Genomic DNA, 18,576 nt, shown 5'->3' with positions numbered 1-18,576 from the left:
GCATATATATGATTAAATATTGTCTGATGTTGGTTGTGTGAGGTGTCTGCATTTGTGCACTGGAGCATCATTATGAGATTAAACAACTGCTTGCTACTTGCCTGTTTGTGTGTGACAAGAACTGAGTAACATGGTGTGACCTGCATGTTGCAAAACTGTAGATAACAGCCCAGCAGATGCTTTGTCCTTGTGTTTGTATGTAACAATACTGAGCACATGGTGTGACTTGCTGTATCTTACAAAGTTGTGATGGGGAGGGGTGGTCATCACGAGGTTTAACTGAGATGGAAAAATACTGAACAACACAATAGCAGGAGCTGAGCAACTGTTGTAACTAGGCTGCGATACCAGAACAGTAAGGATCTATACATCAACGGAGGGAGGACTCCAAGAGGCGGGGACCCGCCTGAGTGCCTGCGATAGGCTGGGCAAGTTTAAACCACGCCCAGTCTCTACTGTGATAGGCCAACAGATGGGTTCGCCTATGTCCATCACAGTATAAGAACACTGTTTACATACATAGAGTTCTCTGTTCTGCCCTGCGTGGTATTACAGTGAGCCCGTATATACGAAAGTTGCATTTGCCATTTATTACTTAGCTAATAAAAATACATAGTAGAAAATCAGTGACTGATTGTTATATTTATCCTGATACCAGATTTGAATTTACGCAACTCTAACAACACACACTTGTTTTCTGCCATGAACCTTTATACACCCCTAGGAAACCTTTGTAAGAGGTCAACTCGGGTCATAGAGTCCCCCAAAAATAGATATATATTTTTTTTTGTGGCTCAGTCGTATGGCTTGGCACAAATGATCCTATGCATGAATTAAACATAATTCTGCAATCCCCCTGGTGGCCATGGGGTGCTCAGTAGCACCACCAACAGTTGGCTTTTCCCCCAAACGTTGATGATTTTTAAATCAAGAATAGATTAACATATCTGAACGTTATTTGACATGAAGGTTTAGTAAGGGGTCCTTATTAAATCAAAAGAACACATGTCAAATTTAAATAGTTACCACGAAAAACACCTTTCAAAAAGTGCACTACTTCAGACATTGAATTGGCATGTGCTGATGCAGTACAGCGTTATGTATGTCCTAATGAATGTACATATCATTCTACACATCAATTAGAATGATAATAGCAAAGATATTGATGACAAAAACGGTTAGGGTTAGTAAAGGAACTACAAAATGGTGTCGCATTTGTAGTTCACAACTTCCGGTTTCTGTAACAAGATTTTATCTGTTACATCAATTATTTAATAGAATCCGACAATGTTTACGACATTAAAATGAAAGTAATATTGCGCAAGAATAATTTGTGAATATTTTAAAAATGAAATCAGAAAATTCAGAAATGTAGTCTATTACGTCACGGGCATTGCGACGCACAAAACCAAAACAAGCCGACTGAACAACCAAACCGACGACGTGTCCGAACAATGCAGATATATATACGTGCATGTTCACAATTCTCCCACTATGTCAGGACTGCCTGCATAAAATTTATTTCATCTAATTTTAGTAATAATACGGTGTTGCTAATAGTATCGATAAGAGTATGTCACTTGCAACCGGCTTGTTCAGGATGGGACAACCCCCATTTCAATAGAAACATTTCCACGTTTGTATCTTAACACACAAGGCTATGCATTATTCTTCCCAGAAGATGTCATGGGTCAGAATAATAAAATACAATAATCACTTCAATCATTATGTGTCCATACTTTTGATGATTCATTGCGAGTGTCTGTATATTCTAGGCAACATTTTTCAACTAACCGGTTTCATCTGCAGCTGATGGGAGTCAGTTATTGTACAAGTAAAGTAGCCATCTGGAAAACAACTTGAGAGTCTAGAAGTAACTGGTCAAAGTATTAAGTACTAGTTCAGCATTTGTACATCTCATTAATACATAAGGAATCGTTGACTTAAAATAGGGTGACCAGACGTCCCAGTTTTCCGTGAGCTGTCACCGGCTGGAGATGTCCCCGTTTTTAATTGTGCGTTAAAAACAGACTGCAAAGTGAAATAATATTTTACGTGGCAAGAAAGACCGGGCATCAGAGTCAACCGGTTGACGTCTCAATCTTGTTGTGCTTGTTTTGTCCAGCAGAGGGGGCCGCTCGCGACAGCAGCTTCATTCACTCTTCTTCTTCTACTAACTCCTTGCTCGCGCCAGTTTTAGAGGAAACTGCTCTGGAAAACTCGGCCGGAAGTGTCATGTGAATGCATAACATCACCACAAACATCTTTTCAAGCCAGGTAAATTACACTCGTTTGAGATACTAGCTAATGATGTTATGTCACAACTTATTGTATAGTTAAATGTTCTGCGGTATATGGTTTTAAATAAGTTATGCTAGCTAATATTAGCTATGTCGACTAAGTTATCTTGCTCGGTTCGCCAGCTGCTGTCATGGTAACGAGGTTAAAAAACGTTCACATGTAAACATTCAGTGGACGGGCTATTTTGAAAATATGATTATATTAAATTAATGCACAATTAATTCTGATAATATTCATTTGTAGATTACAATTGTAATGGTTTGGCATTATAAGTTGTGTGAACATATATTTAGACATTTTCATGGATAACATTAGCGTAATGTTTTCTGCTAAAGTGGAGAGGAGTAAGACTGGATAGGAAGAAGAGTGAGATAGAGGAGGAAAAGTTAAGATATGATTACAGAGCCTGCCAATTTATTATTCCAAACAATGTTTTTAAGATAAAATACAAAATGAGGCAAGCAATGGGAATCTGTTAACCAAAGTATTATATCTAATAGTGTTCTATTTATTAATAAAGATTGGAGAAGGACAAATTAAGGGAGTAAAAAGAGTGAAGCAAGGAGAGTGTGGAAGAGTGAGGTGGAAAGGTGAAGAGAAGGAAAGGAAGAAAGATCAGGAAGTTGAGAGTAAGAAGAGTGACACAAGGAGAGTGAAGAAGAGCAGACAGAGGAGGAACAATGGCTCTTTCATCCAAAAATGTAACCTGCAAAACAAAGTTGTCATTCTCTGCCGACAACACAAATAGCAACCTTGGAGGACTGAATAGAGTGGGGAGGGTCAATGTCCATACCAACCTTGGAGGACTGAATAGGCTGGGGAGGGTCAATGTCCATACCAACCTTGGAGGACTGAATAGGCTGGGGAGGGTCAATGTCCATACCAACCTTGGAGGACTGAATAGGCTGGGGAGGGTCAATGTCCATACCAACCCTGGAGGACTGAATAGCCTGGGGAGGGTCAATGTCCATACCAACCTTGGAGGACTGAATAGGCTGGGGAGGGTCAATGTCCATACCAAAGTTAAAAATGCTCTGCAGCGGGAGGTGATTGGCTTTGGTTGTCCTGCCCACATCATTCATAACACGGCCAGAACAGCTTTGGGTATGGTTCCCCTTGAAGTTGAGTACCCGCTCACAAAGATATTTTCATATTTTCAGAGTAGAAAAGACTGAAGAGCTGCAATGTCTAAAGAGCTTTCTCAAAACCTCCCAATCATTCTTCACTACGGCTGTGAACTACTTGCAGGTATTGGGGAAAGCACACAGATAATCTAAAATATATATATTGTCTCCTTTTAAACAGGCAACCTCAGCGTGAAGAGATCCAGAAGGCAGCAGCCACACTGCAGGAAAAATGCCCCCATGTGACCATCAATGAGGATGCATTGTTTGACGAGGTTACTGGCCTGCAAGAGTTCCTAAAGGGGGGATCGCTTGAATAATGGAAAACATCGGAGACACCGCTTAGTCAGAGATGGAGTTACCCACTTCAAAGAGAACCACATCCCACACTCTAACCTGGCTAGATTAGCGTCTGTTGTCATGTGCTTACCTGGAAGTAATACACCAGTCGAGAGAGTGTTCTCCCAAATGAATGCTCTATGGACAGCAGCAAGAAATAGGTTCCCTGTTCCTACCATCAAGGCCATGCTTATTGTGAAGACAAACGCCAACCTCCCCTGCCAGGAGTTCATGGAGAAGCTGGCCAAAGACAGAGCAATCCTGAAGAAGATACATTCTTCTGAGAAATATACAGATTAGGTTGGAATAAGTGGTAACTACATAATCTCATCACCGTCTTATTTCTTCATTATGTTAAATATTTCACATAGACTATTTTCTGTTTTTTAAAGGTCACATGTTCTCTTCTGCTCTTATTCTACCCAGACTAGCAGGACCACTGATTGGCTGTTCAGATCAGTTCTACCCAGACTAGCAGGACCACTGAATGGCTGTTCAGATCAGTTCTCCCCAGACTAGCAGGACCACTGATTGGCTGTTCAGATCAGTTCTACCCAGACTAGCAGGACCACTGATTGGCTGTTCAGATCAGTTCTACCCAGACTAGCAGGACCACTGAATGGCTGTTCAGATCAGTTCTACCCAGACTAGCAGGACCACTGATTGGCTGTTCAGATCAGTTCTACCCAGACTAGCAGGACCACTGAATGGCTGTTCAGATCAGTTCTACCCAGACTAGCAGGACCACTGATTGGCTGTTCAGATCAGTTCTACCCAGACTAGCAGGACCACTGATTGGCTGTTCAGATCAGTTCTACTCAGACTAGCAGGACCACTGATTGGCTGTTCAGATCAGTTCTACCCAGACTAGCAGGACCACTGATTGGCTGTTCAGATCAGTTCTACCCAGACTAGCAGGACCACTGAATGGCTGTTCAGATCAGTTCTACCCAGACTAGCAGGACCACTGATTGGCTGTTCAGATCAGTTCTACCCAGACTAGCAGGACCACTGATTGGCTGTTCAGATCAGTTCTACCCAGACTAGCAGGACCACTGATTGGCTGTTCAGATCAGTTCTACCCAGACTAGCAGGACCACTGATTGGCTGTTCAGATCAGTTCTGTCTTGTCTATAGTTTTTCTATAATATAGTTGTTTTCTCTGTCACAGTGGGCCTGTTAGACTAAATACATGAAACCGGAATTATCCCCCTTTATTTCATAGATAATAACATTGGATATTTTAATGATATATTGATATTATATATAATAGATAATAACAGTGGATATTTTAATGATATATTGATATTATATATAATAGATAATAACAGTGGATATTTTAATGATATATTGATATTATATATAATAGATAACAACATTGGATATTTTAATGATATATTGATATTATATATAATAGATAATAACAGTGGATATTTTAATGATATATTGATATTATATATAATAGATAATAACAGTGGATATTTTAATGATATATTGATATTATATATAATAGATAATAACAGTGGATATTTTAATGATATATTGATATTATATATAATAGATAATAACAGTGGATATTTTAATGATATATTGATATTATATATAATAGATAATAACAGTGGATATTTTAATGATATATTGATATTATATATAATAGATAACAACATTGGATATTTTAATGATATATTGATATTATATATAATAGATAATAACAGTGGATATTTTAATGATATATTGATATTATATATAATAGATAATAACTGGATATTTTAATCATATATTGATATTATATATAATAGATAATAACAGATATTTTAATGATATATTGATATTATATATAATAGATAACATAGATATTTTAATGATATATTGATATTATATATAATAGATTAATAACATTGGATATTTTAATGATATATTGATATTATATATAATAGATTAATAACATTGGATATTTAATCATATATTGATATTATATATAATAGATAATAACATTGGATATTGTAATGATATATTGACCTCCGACCTGTAAATGTCCCCGGTTTTAATTTCAGAAATCTGGTCACCTTAACTTAAAATCCCATGACTAATGTACTGATGTAGCTCCATGGGAGGAGTGAAACCCGCAGGCTCACCGTGGAATGAGTTGGACACATGCTAGTGTATGTTTACATTTACTTTGTTTACAAACATTGGAGTAGAACAAAAACATCTATTTTGGGATCTGATGGGGTACGGCAGTTGAACTATATTCATGAGGCATTTATAAATGATATTCTTCAAGCATCCATAAGTGGATGTATCAACTGCAGATTGGCCATTTAAAGGGGTCATGTGACCTGGTCATGTGACCTGGTCATGTGACCGGGCAAAAGCAGTAACAGACGAGCACCCTTCTCAAATCTGTACCCCATGATCACATTGTCAACCAGGAAGAAACATAAACCTTTATTTTCCATAAAATGTTCAAACTATTTTTCCTTAGGAAGGCAGACAAAGCACATCTACAAAACAAATGGAATCCCTTTCCACCCAATGCAAACTGCACCCACCCAAACGAACACCGTCAGTCTGGGACAGATTCCTCGTCATCAGAGCTGTAGTGGATGCTGTCATCTAGGTCCTCTTCCACGAGGTCATACAATATCAATTACAGGGTGCCAACATCAATACATATTAATGAACGTTCCCCTACTACTAATACAATGACGTATTCCTTAAATACAATATCAATTACAGGGTGCCAACATCAATACATATTAATGAACGTCACCCTACTTTGCCTGCTTAGGTCAGGTGCCACATGTGAAGCCAGGTCTTGCACATTCTCCGATCCCCTCTTTAGGCTTTCCCAGTGCTGCTGGACTTCCTTTAGGACAATTACCTCTTCCTCCTTCAGCTGTCTCAGGAGCATCACCCGGTCAAAGGCTATTTTCTTTGTGAGTAGGTCAGCTGTAAATTCACAAGAATGCAATGTGGATTTGTAACTTTAATGGCAGTGTGGTCTGTGTTTGAGCAACTGAACAAACACAGATAACAAAACAGAAACATAGTTATTGTGACACACAAACATACTACTTACTTTGTCCATGCAGCTCACAAGGCCACTCTGCTCCCAGGGCCACTCAGCTCCCAGGGCCACGCAGCTCCCAGGGCCACTCAGCTCCCAGGGCCACTCCGCTCCCAGGGCCACTCCGCTCCCAGGGCCACTCAGCTCTCAGGGCCACGCAGCTCCCAGGGCCACTCCGCTCCCAGGGCCACTCAGCTCCCAAGGCCACGCAGCTCCCAGGGCCACTCCGCTCCCAGGGCCACTCAGCTCTCAGGGCCACTCAGCTCCCAGGGCCACTCAGCTCCCAAGGCCACTCAGCTCCCAAGGCCACGCAGCTCCCAGGGCCACGCAGGTCCCAGGGCCACTCTGCTCCCAGGGCCACTCAGCTCCCAGGGCCACGCAGCTCCCAGGGCCACTCAGCTCCCAAGGCCACGCAGCTCCCAAGGCCACGCAGCTCCCAGGGCCACGCAGCTCCCAGGGCCACTCAGCTCCCAAGGCCACGCAGCTCCCAAGGCCACGCAGCTCCCAGGGCCACGCAGCTCCCAGGGCCACTCTGCTCCCAGGGCCACGCAGCTCCCAGGGCCACTCAGCTCCCAGGGCCACGCAGCTCCCAGGGCCACTCAGCTCCCAGGACCACTCAGCTCCCAAGGTCATTGGAGTACACCCTCTAAGGGTCATTGGAGTACACCCTCTAAGGGTTAGCGCTCAGGGTCATTGGAGTTCGCCCTCTAAGGGTCATTGGAGTACACCCTCTAAGGGTCATTGGAGTACACCCTCTAAGGGTCATTGGAGTACACCCTCTAAGGGTCATTGGAGTACGCCCTCTAAGGGTTAGCGCTCAGGGTCATTGGAGTACGCCCTCTAAGGGTCGTTGGAGTACGCCCTCTAAGGGTCATTGGAGTACACCCTCTAAGGGTTAGAGCTCAGGGTCATTGGAGTACGCCCTCTAAGGGTTAGAGCTCAGGGTCATTGGAGTACGCCCTCTAAGGGTTAGAGCTCAGGGTCATTGGAGTGCACCCTCTAAGGGTTAGAGCTCAGGGTCATTGGAGTACGCCCTCTAAGGGTTAGAGCTCAGGGTCATTGGAGTACGCCCTCTAAGGGTTAGAGCTCAGGGTCATTGGAGTACGCCCTCTAAGGGTTAGAGCTCAGGGTCATTGGAGTACGCCCTCTAAGGGTTAGAGCTCAGGGTCATTGGAGTGCACCCTCTAAGGGTTAGAGCTCAGGGTCATTGGAGTACACCCTCTAATGGTCATTGGAGTACGCCCTCTAAGGGTCATTGGAGTACGCCCTCTAAGGGTCATTGGAGTACGCCCTCTAAGGGTCATTGGAGTACACCCTCTAAGGGTCGTTGGAGTACGCCCTCTAAGGGTTAGCGCTCAGGGTCATTGGAGTACACCCTCTAAGGGTTAGAGCTCAGGGTCATTGGAGTACACCCTCTAAGGGTTAGAGCTCAGGGTCATTGGAGTACGCCCTCTAAGGGTCGATGGAGTACGCCCTCTAAGGGTTAGCTCTCAGGGTCATTGGAGTACACCCTCTAAGGGTTAGGGCTCAGGGTTATTGGAGTACGCCCTCTAAGGGTTAGCGCTCAGGGTCATTGGAGTACGCCCTCTAAGGGTTAGCTCTCAGGGTCATTGGAGTACGCCCTCTAAGGGTTAGCTCTCAGGGTCATTGGAGTATGCCCTCTAAGGGTTAGCTCTCAGGGTCATTGAGTACGCAAGCCTCTCCACTAGGTCAAGGTGACAGTCCAGGAGAGTTACATTTAGGATGATTTATTTGATGTATTCTTTACCTGTATTAGCCCATTGCTGAACTTCCATTGTCCAGTTGTACAGAGTCTCATCTCCTTCTTAAACTTTTCGAGAGTCTGGGTCTCCTCCTTGATTTTAGCTGTTGTCTGAGATGGTTAACATGTTCCCCCCCACGGCCTGGATGGTTAACATGTCTGTTCCCCCCCACGGCCTGGATGGTTAACATGTCTGTCCCCCCCATGGCCTGGATGGTTAACATGTCTGTTCCCCCCCACGGCCTGGATGGTTAACATGTCTGTTCCCCCCCACGGCCTGGATGGTTAACATGTCTGTTTCCCCCCACAGCCTGGATGGTTAACATGTCTGTTCACAGCCTGGATGGTTAACATGTCTGTTCCCCCCCACGGCCTGGATGGTTAACACGTCTGTTTCCCCCCACAGCCTGGATGGTTAACATGTCTGTTCACAGCCTGGATGGTTAACATGTCTGTTCCCCCCACAGCCTGGATGGTTAACATGTCTGTTCCCCCCCACGGCCTGGATGGTTAACATGTCTGTTTCCCCCCCACGGCCTGGATGGTTAACATGTCTGTTCACTCCCACAGCCTGGATGGTTAACATGTCTGGTCCCCCACAGCCTGGATGGTTAACATGTCTGTTTCCCCCACAGCCTGGATGGTTAACATGTCTGTTCCTCCCACAGCCTGGATGGTTAACATGTCTGTTCCCCCCCACGGCCTGGATGGTTAACATGTCTGTTTCCCCCCCACGGCCTGGATGGTTAACATGTCTGTTCACTCCCACATTCTGGATGGTTAACGTGTCTGATACCCCACGGGTTAACATGTCTGTTCACCCCCACAGCCTGGATGGTTAACATGTCTGTCCCCCCCATGGCCTGGATGGTTAACATGTCTGTTCCCCCCACAGCCTGGATGGTTAACATGTCTGTTCCCCCCACAGCCTGGATGGTTAACATGTCTGTTCCCCCCCACGGCCTGGATGGTTAACATGTCTGTTCACGGCCTGGATGGTTAACATGTCTGTTCCCCCCACAGCCTGGATGGTTAACATGTCTGTTCCCCCCACGGCCTGGATGGTTAACATGTCTGTTCCCCCCACAGCCTGGATGGTTAACATGTCTGTTTCCCCCCACAGCCTGGATGGTTAACATGTCTGTTCCCCCCACAGCCTGGATGGTTAACATGTCTGTTACCCCCCACAGCCTGGATGGTTAACATGTCTGTCCCCCCCATGGCCTGGATGGTTAACATGTCTGTTCCCCCACAGCCTGGATGGTTAACATGTCTGTTCCCCCCACAGCCTGGATGGTTAACATGTCTGTTACCCCCCACAGCCTGGATGGTTAACATGTCTGTTTCCCCCCACGGCCTGGATGGTTAACATGTCTGTTCCCCCCACAGCCTGGATGGTTAACAGGTCTGTTCCCCCCACAGCCTGGATGGTTAACATGTCTGTTCCCCCCCACGGCCTGGATGGTTAACATGTCTGTTCCCCCCCACGGCCTGGATGGTTAACATGTCTGTTCCCCCCACAGCCTGGATGGTTAACATGTCTGTTCCCCCACAGCCTGGATGGTTAACATGTCTGTTCCCCCACAGCCTGGATGGTTAACATGTCTGTTCCCCCCCACAGCCTGGATGGTTAACATGTCTGTTCCCCCACAGCCTGGATGGTTAACATGTCTGTTCCCCCCACAGCCTGGATGGTTAACATGTCTGGTCCCCCCCACTGCCTGGATTGTTAACATGTTTCCCCCCCACGGCCTGGATGGTTAACATGTCTGTTCACGGCCTGGATGGTTAACATGTCTGTTCCCCCCCACAGCCTAGATGGTTAACATGTCTGTTCACGGCCTGGATGGTTAACATGTCTGTTCCCCCACAGCCTGGATGGTTAACATGTCTGTTCCCCCCACAGCCTGGATGGTTAACATGTCTGTTCCCCCCCACGGCCTGGATGGTTAACATGTCTGTTCCCCCCCACGGCCTGGATGGTTAACATGTCTGTTCCCCCCACGGCCTGGATGGTTAACATGTCTGTTCCCCCCACAGCCTGGATGGTTAACATGTCTGTTCCCCCCACGGCCTGGATGGTTAACATGTCTGTTCCCCCCACAGCCTGGATGGTTAACATGTCTGTCCCCCACGGCCTGGATGGTTAACATGTCTGTGCCCCCCACGGCCTTGATGGTTAACATGTCTGTTCACAGCCTGGATGGTTAACATGTCTGTTTCCCCCCCACAGCCTGGATGGTTAACATGTCTGTTCCCCCCCACGGCCTCGATGGTTAACATGTCTGTTCCCCCCCACAGCCTGGATGGTTAACATGTCTGTTCCCCCCCACGGCCTGGATGGTTAACATGTCTGTTCCCCCCACAGCCTGGATGGTTAACATGTCTGTTCACAGCCTGGATGGTTAACATGTCTGTTCCCCCCCCACAGCCTGGATGGTTAACATGTCTGTTCCCCCCACAGCCTGGATGGTTAACATGTCTGTTCCCCCCCACGGCCTGGATGGTTAACATGTCTGTTTCCCCCCACAGCCTGGATGGTTAACATGTCTGTTCACAGCCTGGATGGTTAACATGTCTGTTTCCCCCCACAGCCTGAATGGTTAACATGTCTGTTCCCCCCAGATAAGTATTAACATAGCTGAATAGAACTCCTTATTCCAGATAAGTAGTAACATAGCTGAATAGAACTCCTTATTCCAGATAAGTATTAACATAGCTGAATAGAACTCCTTATTCCAGATAAGTAGTAACATAGCTGAATAGAACTCCTTATTCCAGATAAGTAGTAACATAGCTGAATAGAACTCCTTATTCCAGATAAGTAGTAACATAGCTGAATAGAACTCCTTATTCCAGATAAGTAGTAACATAGCTGAATAGAACTCCTTATTCCAGATAAGTAGTAACATAGCTGAATAGAACTCCTTATTCCAGATAAGTAGTAACATAGCTGAATAGAACTCCTTATTCCAGATAAGTAGTAACATAGCTGAATAGAACTCCTTATTCCAGATAAGTAGTAACATAGCTGAATAGAACTCCTTATTCCAGATAAGTAGTAACATAGCTGAATAGAACTCCTTATTCCATATGAGTAGTAACATAGCTGAATAGAACTCCTTATTCCAGATGAGTAGTAACATAGCTGAATAGAACTCCTTATTCCAGATAAGTAGTAACATAGCTGAATAGAACTCCTTATTCCAGATAAGTAGTAACATAGCTGAATAGAACTCCTTATTCCAGATAAGTAGTAACATAGCTGAATAGAACTCCTTATTCCAGATAAGTAGTAACATAGCTGAATAGAACTCCTTATTCCAGATAAGTAGTAACATAGCTGAATAGAACTCCTTATTCCAGATAAGTAGTAACATAGCTGAATAGAACTCTTAATTTGAGGAACGTAAATATCTCTCCAGCATCATGTTGAGGGTATAATTTGAGGAACGTAAATATCTCTCCAGCATCATGTTGAGGGTATAATTTGAGGAACGTAAATATCTCTCCAGCATCATGTTGAGGGGTGGGTATAATTTGAGGAACGTAAATATCTCTCCAGCATCATGTTGAGGGGTGGGTATAATTTGAGGAACGTAAATATCTCTCCAGCATCATGTTGAGGGTATAATTTGAGGAACGTAAATATCTCTCCAGCATCATGTTGAGGGTATAATTTGAGGAACGTAAATATCTCTCCAGCATCATGTTGAGGGGTGGGTATAATTTAAGGAACGTAAATATCTCTCCAGCATCATGTTGAGGGTGGGTATAATTTAAGGAACGTAAATATCTCTCCAGCATCATGTTGAGGGTATAATTTAAGGAACGTAAATATCTCTCCAGCATCATGTTGAAGGGTGGGTATAATTTGAGGAACGTAAATATCTCTCCAGCATCATGTTGAAGGGTGGGTATAATTTGAGGAACGTAAATATCTCTCCAGCATCATGTTGAGGGGTGGGTATAATTTAAGGAACGTAAATATCTCTCCAGCATCATGTTGAGGGTATAATTTGAGGAACGTAAATATCTCTCCAGCATCATGTTGAGGGTATAATTTGAGGAACGTAAATATCTCTCCAGCATCATGTTGAGGGGTGGGTATAATCTGAGGAACGTTCCAGCAGGAATCCGTTCCAAAACGTCATAAATAACAAGGTTGTCAACAAACAACACATACAGAGTCATATAACAGTAGAATGAGATACGGGGTAGGGAGTGAGCTATGTAATTACGTTTTTCACTCACCACGTTTATTCGGACAAATGTCTCTCTTCATGCTGGTTGCCTCCACCATTTCTCGTTCGTTGGTTTAGTAATTATTTCCGGTGTTCCTGCATTTGCCGGTGAACTCTGTTGCGCCTCAATTAGGGAATCGCTGTGGTTGAAATGTAACTAATGACCGCAAGCCCCAGTATTTTATTAGGTAGGTGGCTTGTACACAATTGTTATACAGTACTGTATATACTGTATTGAAACAGGCAGGGTCTTGAACCCTCAACCTTCTAGCCCGAGGACCGGCGCGCAAAAGCTTGGGTCCTATCCTGCTCTTATAAACACAGGGTCCTTACACTACTCCCTCCTTTCAAAGAGTGCTTCCTCGCGCTAGCTTACGTCTGTTTATTGGACATATATATTAGTGTCTAATAAAAAATAGCAACTTATGTAAAGCATCCCATCTGTGTTAGTGTGTGTGTATGGTGTTGTTTCTCTTGATGTCCACTAGGTGTCAGCACAGCTTCAATAATGTCACACCAGGATCACATCATGTTTTCATGTGTAACAAATCAAATTGTATTTGTCACATGCGCCGAATACTACATGTTTAAACATTAGAGTGAAATGCTGAAATGAAGCCCTAAACCAACAATTTAGTTGTAAGAAAAATGTGTTAAGTAAAAAACAAGAAATATAAGTAACAAATAATTAAAGATCAGCAGTAAAATAAAAAATAGCGAGGCGATATACAGGGGGAACCAGTACAGCGTCAATGTGGAGGCTATATACAGGGGGTACCAGTACAGAGTCAATGTGGAGGCTATATACAGGGGGAACCAGTACAGAGTCAATGTGGAGGCTATATACAGGGGGTACCAGTACAGAGTCAATGTGGAGGCTATATACAGGGGGTACCGGTACAGAGTCAATGTGGAGGCTATATACAGGGGGTACCAGTACAGAGTCAATGTGGAGGCTATATACAGGGGGAACCAGTACAGAGTCAATGTAGAGGCTATATACAGGGGGTACCAGTACAGAGTCAATGTGGAGGCTATATACAGGGGGAACCAGTACAGAGTCAATGTGGAGGCTATATACAGGGGGAACCAGTACAGAGTCAATGTGGAGGCTATATACAGGGGGAACCAGTACAGAGTCAATGTGGAGGCTATATACAGGGGGTACCACTACAGAGTCAATGTGGAGGCTATATACAGGGGGTACCAGTACAGAGTCAATGTGGAGGCTATATACAGGGGGTACCAGTACAGGGTCAATGTGGAGGCTATATACAGGGGGTACCAGTACAGAGTCAATGTAGAGGCTATATACAGGGGGTACCAGTACATAGTCAATGTGGAGGCTATATACAGGGGGTACCAGTACATAGTCAATGTGGAGGCTATATACAGGGGGTACCGGTACAGAGTCAATGTGGAGGCTATATACAGGGGGTACCAGTACATAGTCAATGTGGAGGCTATATACAGGGGGTACCAGTACATAGTCAATGTGGAGGCTATATACAGGGGGTACCAGTACATAGTCAATGTGGAGGCTATATACAGGGGGTACCAGTACATAGTCAATGTGGAGGCTATATACAGGGGGTACCGGTACAGAGTCAATGTGGAGGCTATATACAGGGTACTACGGTGCAGTGTCAATGTGGAGGCTATATACAGGGGGTACTGGTACAGAGTCAATGTAGAGGCTATATACAGGGGGAACCAGTACAGAGTCAATGTGGAGGCTATATACAGGGGGAACCAGTACAGAGTCAATGTGGAGGCTATATACAGGGGGAACCAGTACAGAGTCAATGTGGAGGCTATATACAGGGGGTACCAGTACAGAGTCAATGTGGAGGCTATATACAGGGGGTACCGGTACAGAGTCAATGTGGAGGCTATATACAGGGGGAACCAGTACAGAGTCAATGTGGAGGCTATATACAGGGGGAACCAGTACAGAGTCAATGTGGAGGCTATATACAGGGGGTACCACTACAGAGTCAATGTGGAGGCTATATACAGGGGGTACCACTACAGAGTCAATGTGGAGGCTATATACAGGGGGTACCAGTACAGAGTCAATGTGGAGGCTATATACAGGGGGTACCAGTACAGGGTCAATGTGGAGGCTATATACAGGGGGTACCAGTACAGAGTCAATGTGGAGGCTATATACAGGGGGTACCAGTACAGAGTCAATGTGGAGGCTATATACAGGGGGTACCGGTACAGAGTCAATGTGGAGGCTATATACAGGGGGAACCAGTACAGAGTCAATGTGGAGGCTATATACAGGGGTACCAGTACAGAGTCAATGTGGAGGCTATATACAGGGTACTACGGTGCAGTGTCAATGTGGAGGCTATATACAGGGGGTACCGGTACAGAGTCAATGTGGAGGCTATATACAGGGGGTACCGGTACAGAGTCAATGTGGAGGCTATATACAAGGGGTACCAGTACAGAGTCAATGTGGAGGTTATATACAGGGGGTACCAGTACAGAGTCAATGTGGAGGCTATATACAGGGGGTACCGGTACAGAGTCAATGTGGAGCCTATATACAGGGGGTACCAGTACATAGTCAATGTGGAGGCTATATACAGGGGGTACCGGTACAGAGTCAATGTGGAGGCTATATACAGGGGGTACCGGTACAGAGTCAATGTGGAGGCTATATACAGGGGGTACCGGTACAGAGTCAATGTGGAGGCTATATACAGGGGGTACCAGTACATAGTCAATGTGGAGGCTATATACAGGGGGTACCGGTACAGAGTCAATGTGGAGGCTATATACAGGGGGTACCGGTACAGAGTCAATGTGGAGGCTATATACAGGGGGTACCGGTACAGAGTCAATGTGGAGGCTATATACAGGGGGTACCAGTACATAGTCAATGTGGAGGCTATATACAGGGGGTACTGGTACAGAGTCAATGTGGAGGCTATATACAGGGGGTACCGGTACAGAGTCAATGTGGAGGCTATATACAGGGGGTACCGGTACAGAGTCAATGTGGAGGCTATATACAGGGGGTACCAGTACAGAGTCAATGTGGAGGCTATATACAGGGGGTACCAGTACATAGTCAATGTGGAGGCTATATACAGGGGGTACTGGTACAGAGTCAATGTGTGGGGGTTACGGTACAGAGACAATGTGGAGGCTATATACAGGGTACTACGGTGCAGTGTCAATGTGGAGGCTATATACAGGGGGAACCAGTACATAGTCAATGTGGAGGCTATATACAGGGGGTACTGGTACAGAGTCAATGTAGAGGCTATATACAGGGAGAACCAGTACAGAGTCAATGTGGAGGCTATATACAGGGGGAACCAGTACAGAGTCAATGTGGAGGCTATATACAGGGGGTACCAGTACATAGTCAATGTGGAGGCTATATACAGGGGGTACCAGTACATAGTCAATGTGGAGGCTATATACAGGGAGTACCGGTACAGAGTCAATGTGGAGGCTATATACAGGGGGTACCGGTACAGAGTCAATGTGGAGGCTATATACAGGGGGTACCGGTACAGAGTCAATGTGGAGGCTATATACAGGGGGTACCAGTACATAGTCAATGTGGAGGCTATATACAGGGGGTACTGGTACAGAGTCAATGTGGAGGCTATATACAGGGGGTACCGGTACAGAGTCAATGTGGAGACTATATACAGGGGGTACCAGTACATAGTCAATGTTGAGGCTATATACAGGGGGTACCGGTACAGAGTCAATGTGGAGGCTATATACAGGGGGTACTGGTACAGAGTCAATGTGGAGGCTATATACAGGGTATTACGGTACAGAAACAATGTGGAGGCTATATACAGGGTGTACCGGTACAGAGTCAATGTGGAGGCTATATACAGGGTATTACGGTACAGAGTCAATGTGTGGGGGCTATATACAGGGGGTACTGGTACAGAGTCAATGTGGAGGCTATATACAGGGGGTACTGGTACAGAGTCAATGTAGAGGCTATATACAGGGGGTACCGGTACAGAGTCAATGTGTGGGGGCACCGGTTAGTCGAGGTAATTGAGTCCAGTGGTGTAAATTACTTAACAGAAATGTATTTAAAACTTCACTACATTCTGTTTATATCTGTACTTTTACTCTCTGTTTCTTTATAACTTTTAATTTTACTTCACTACATTTCTAAAGAAAATAATTTATGTTTTACTCCAGACAGTTTCCCTGGCACCCAAAAGTACTTGTTTCATTTCAAATGCTAAGCCGGACAGGAAAATGGTCCATATCACACACTTATCAAGAGAACATCCCTGGTCATCCCTACTGCCTCTGATCTGGAGGACTCACTAACCAGAGAACATCCCTGGTCATCCCTACTGCCTCTGATCTGGAGGACTCACTAACCAGAGAACATCCCTGGTCATCCCTACTGCCTCTGATCTGGAGGACTCACTAAACAGAGAACATCCCTGGTCATCCCTACTGCCTCTGATCTGTAGGACTCACTAAACAGAGAACATCCCTGATCATCCCTACTGTCTCTGATCTGGAGGACTCACTAAACAGAGAACATCCCTGGTCATCCCTACTGCCTCTGATCTGGAGGACTCACTAAACAGAGAACATCCCTGGTCATCCCTACTGTCTCTGATCTGGAGGACTCACTAAACAGAGAACATCCCTGGTCATCCCTACTGCCTCTGATCTGGAGGACTCACTAAACAGAGAACATCCCTGGTCATCTCTACTGCCTCTGATCTGGAGGACTCACTAAACACATGCTTTGTTTGTAAATTATGTCTGAGTGTTCCCATGGCTATTTCTTAAATAAAAAAACTAACGAACCCCACCTCAACATTGTATAATTTTATAATCCAATTTCTCGTTCGGTCTAACGTACTTCCGGTTCCCACCTCAACATTGTTCTGTCAAGGCAGCAAAAGCAAGTTGGCGTGAAAGGAATTTAACTCACAACCTCTCCTTTGGGAATTCACCACCATAACTACTACTACAACTATTTGTAAACTATCTTAACATGTTTCTTTCTTCAGGGGGACCAAGACTAGGAACACCTTTGAATGGTCTACAAAGAATGGCCCCAGGTAAAAGTTGGCTTTTGCAGAGTATGGTTGTGTTGTTACTCCACAGCATAGTATGTTATCACAACTCTATTCAAATTACATTTGAAACAAGGTGTCACTTCATTCTTGCTATTTGATGGGAACTAGCCCCTTTTCCCCTATATACCTCTGGTTTGCTCTTTCAGGCCCACAAAGACAACAAGAAGTTTCTCCATTAACTGTTTCTCTGGGATTTGATCTCTCTGGTTTGGGGAGCAACCACCATAACCACTCCACCAGACAGACAGACAGAGATGTTAAGGTCTACACCTGTTGTATTAAGCACGTGATGAATACAATTTTATTTTATTTGACAGCATGGCGTCAGAATTGTAGGTAGAGTAATCTGATCCTAGATCTGTGGTTAGGGACAACTTCTATTTAAATTATCATCCATGTCTGCAGCCAGGGAATGTAATAGATGTATCACAGTGTTTAGTATTACACCATTACAACACATGGAGCACTGCCGTCTAGTGGACAAATGGAGCACTGCCATCTAGTGGACACATGGAACACTGCCATCTAGTGGACAGATCAGGATACAACACATGGAGCACTGCCATCTAGTGGACAAATGGAGCACTGCCATCTAGTGGACACATGGAACACTGCCATCTAGTGGACAGATCAG

General features: G+C 44.7%; 1 protein-coding gene and 1 long non-coding RNA gene across 7 annotated transcripts in view; both read left to right on the top strand.

Annotated features, from left to right (window-relative positions):
- Positions 1-18,576, top strand: part of LOC135539268 (myosin heavy chain, embryonic smooth muscle isoform-like) — a 94,261-nt gene that overhangs the window by 62,366 nt on the left and 13,319 nt on the right. The window lies entirely within an intron of this gene.
- LOC135539271 (uncharacterized) lies at positions 2,214-17,671 on the top strand. Its single transcript, XR_010455593.1, has 3 exons — positions 2,214-2,277; positions 3,607-4,077; positions 17,038-17,671. It is a non-coding gene; the product is annotated as an uncharacterized LOC135539271 (long non-coding RNA).

This window comes from Oncorhynchus masou, unplaced genomic scaffold (genome assembly GCF_036934945.1).
Source record: "Oncorhynchus masou masou isolate Uvic2021 unplaced genomic scaffold, UVic_Omas_1.1 unplaced_scaffold_893, whole genome shotgun sequence".
Lineage (NCBI taxonomy): Eukaryota > Metazoa > Chordata > Actinopteri > Salmoniformes > Salmonidae > Oncorhynchus > Oncorhynchus masou.
This window is presented reverse-complemented; position numbering and strand designations above follow the sequence as displayed.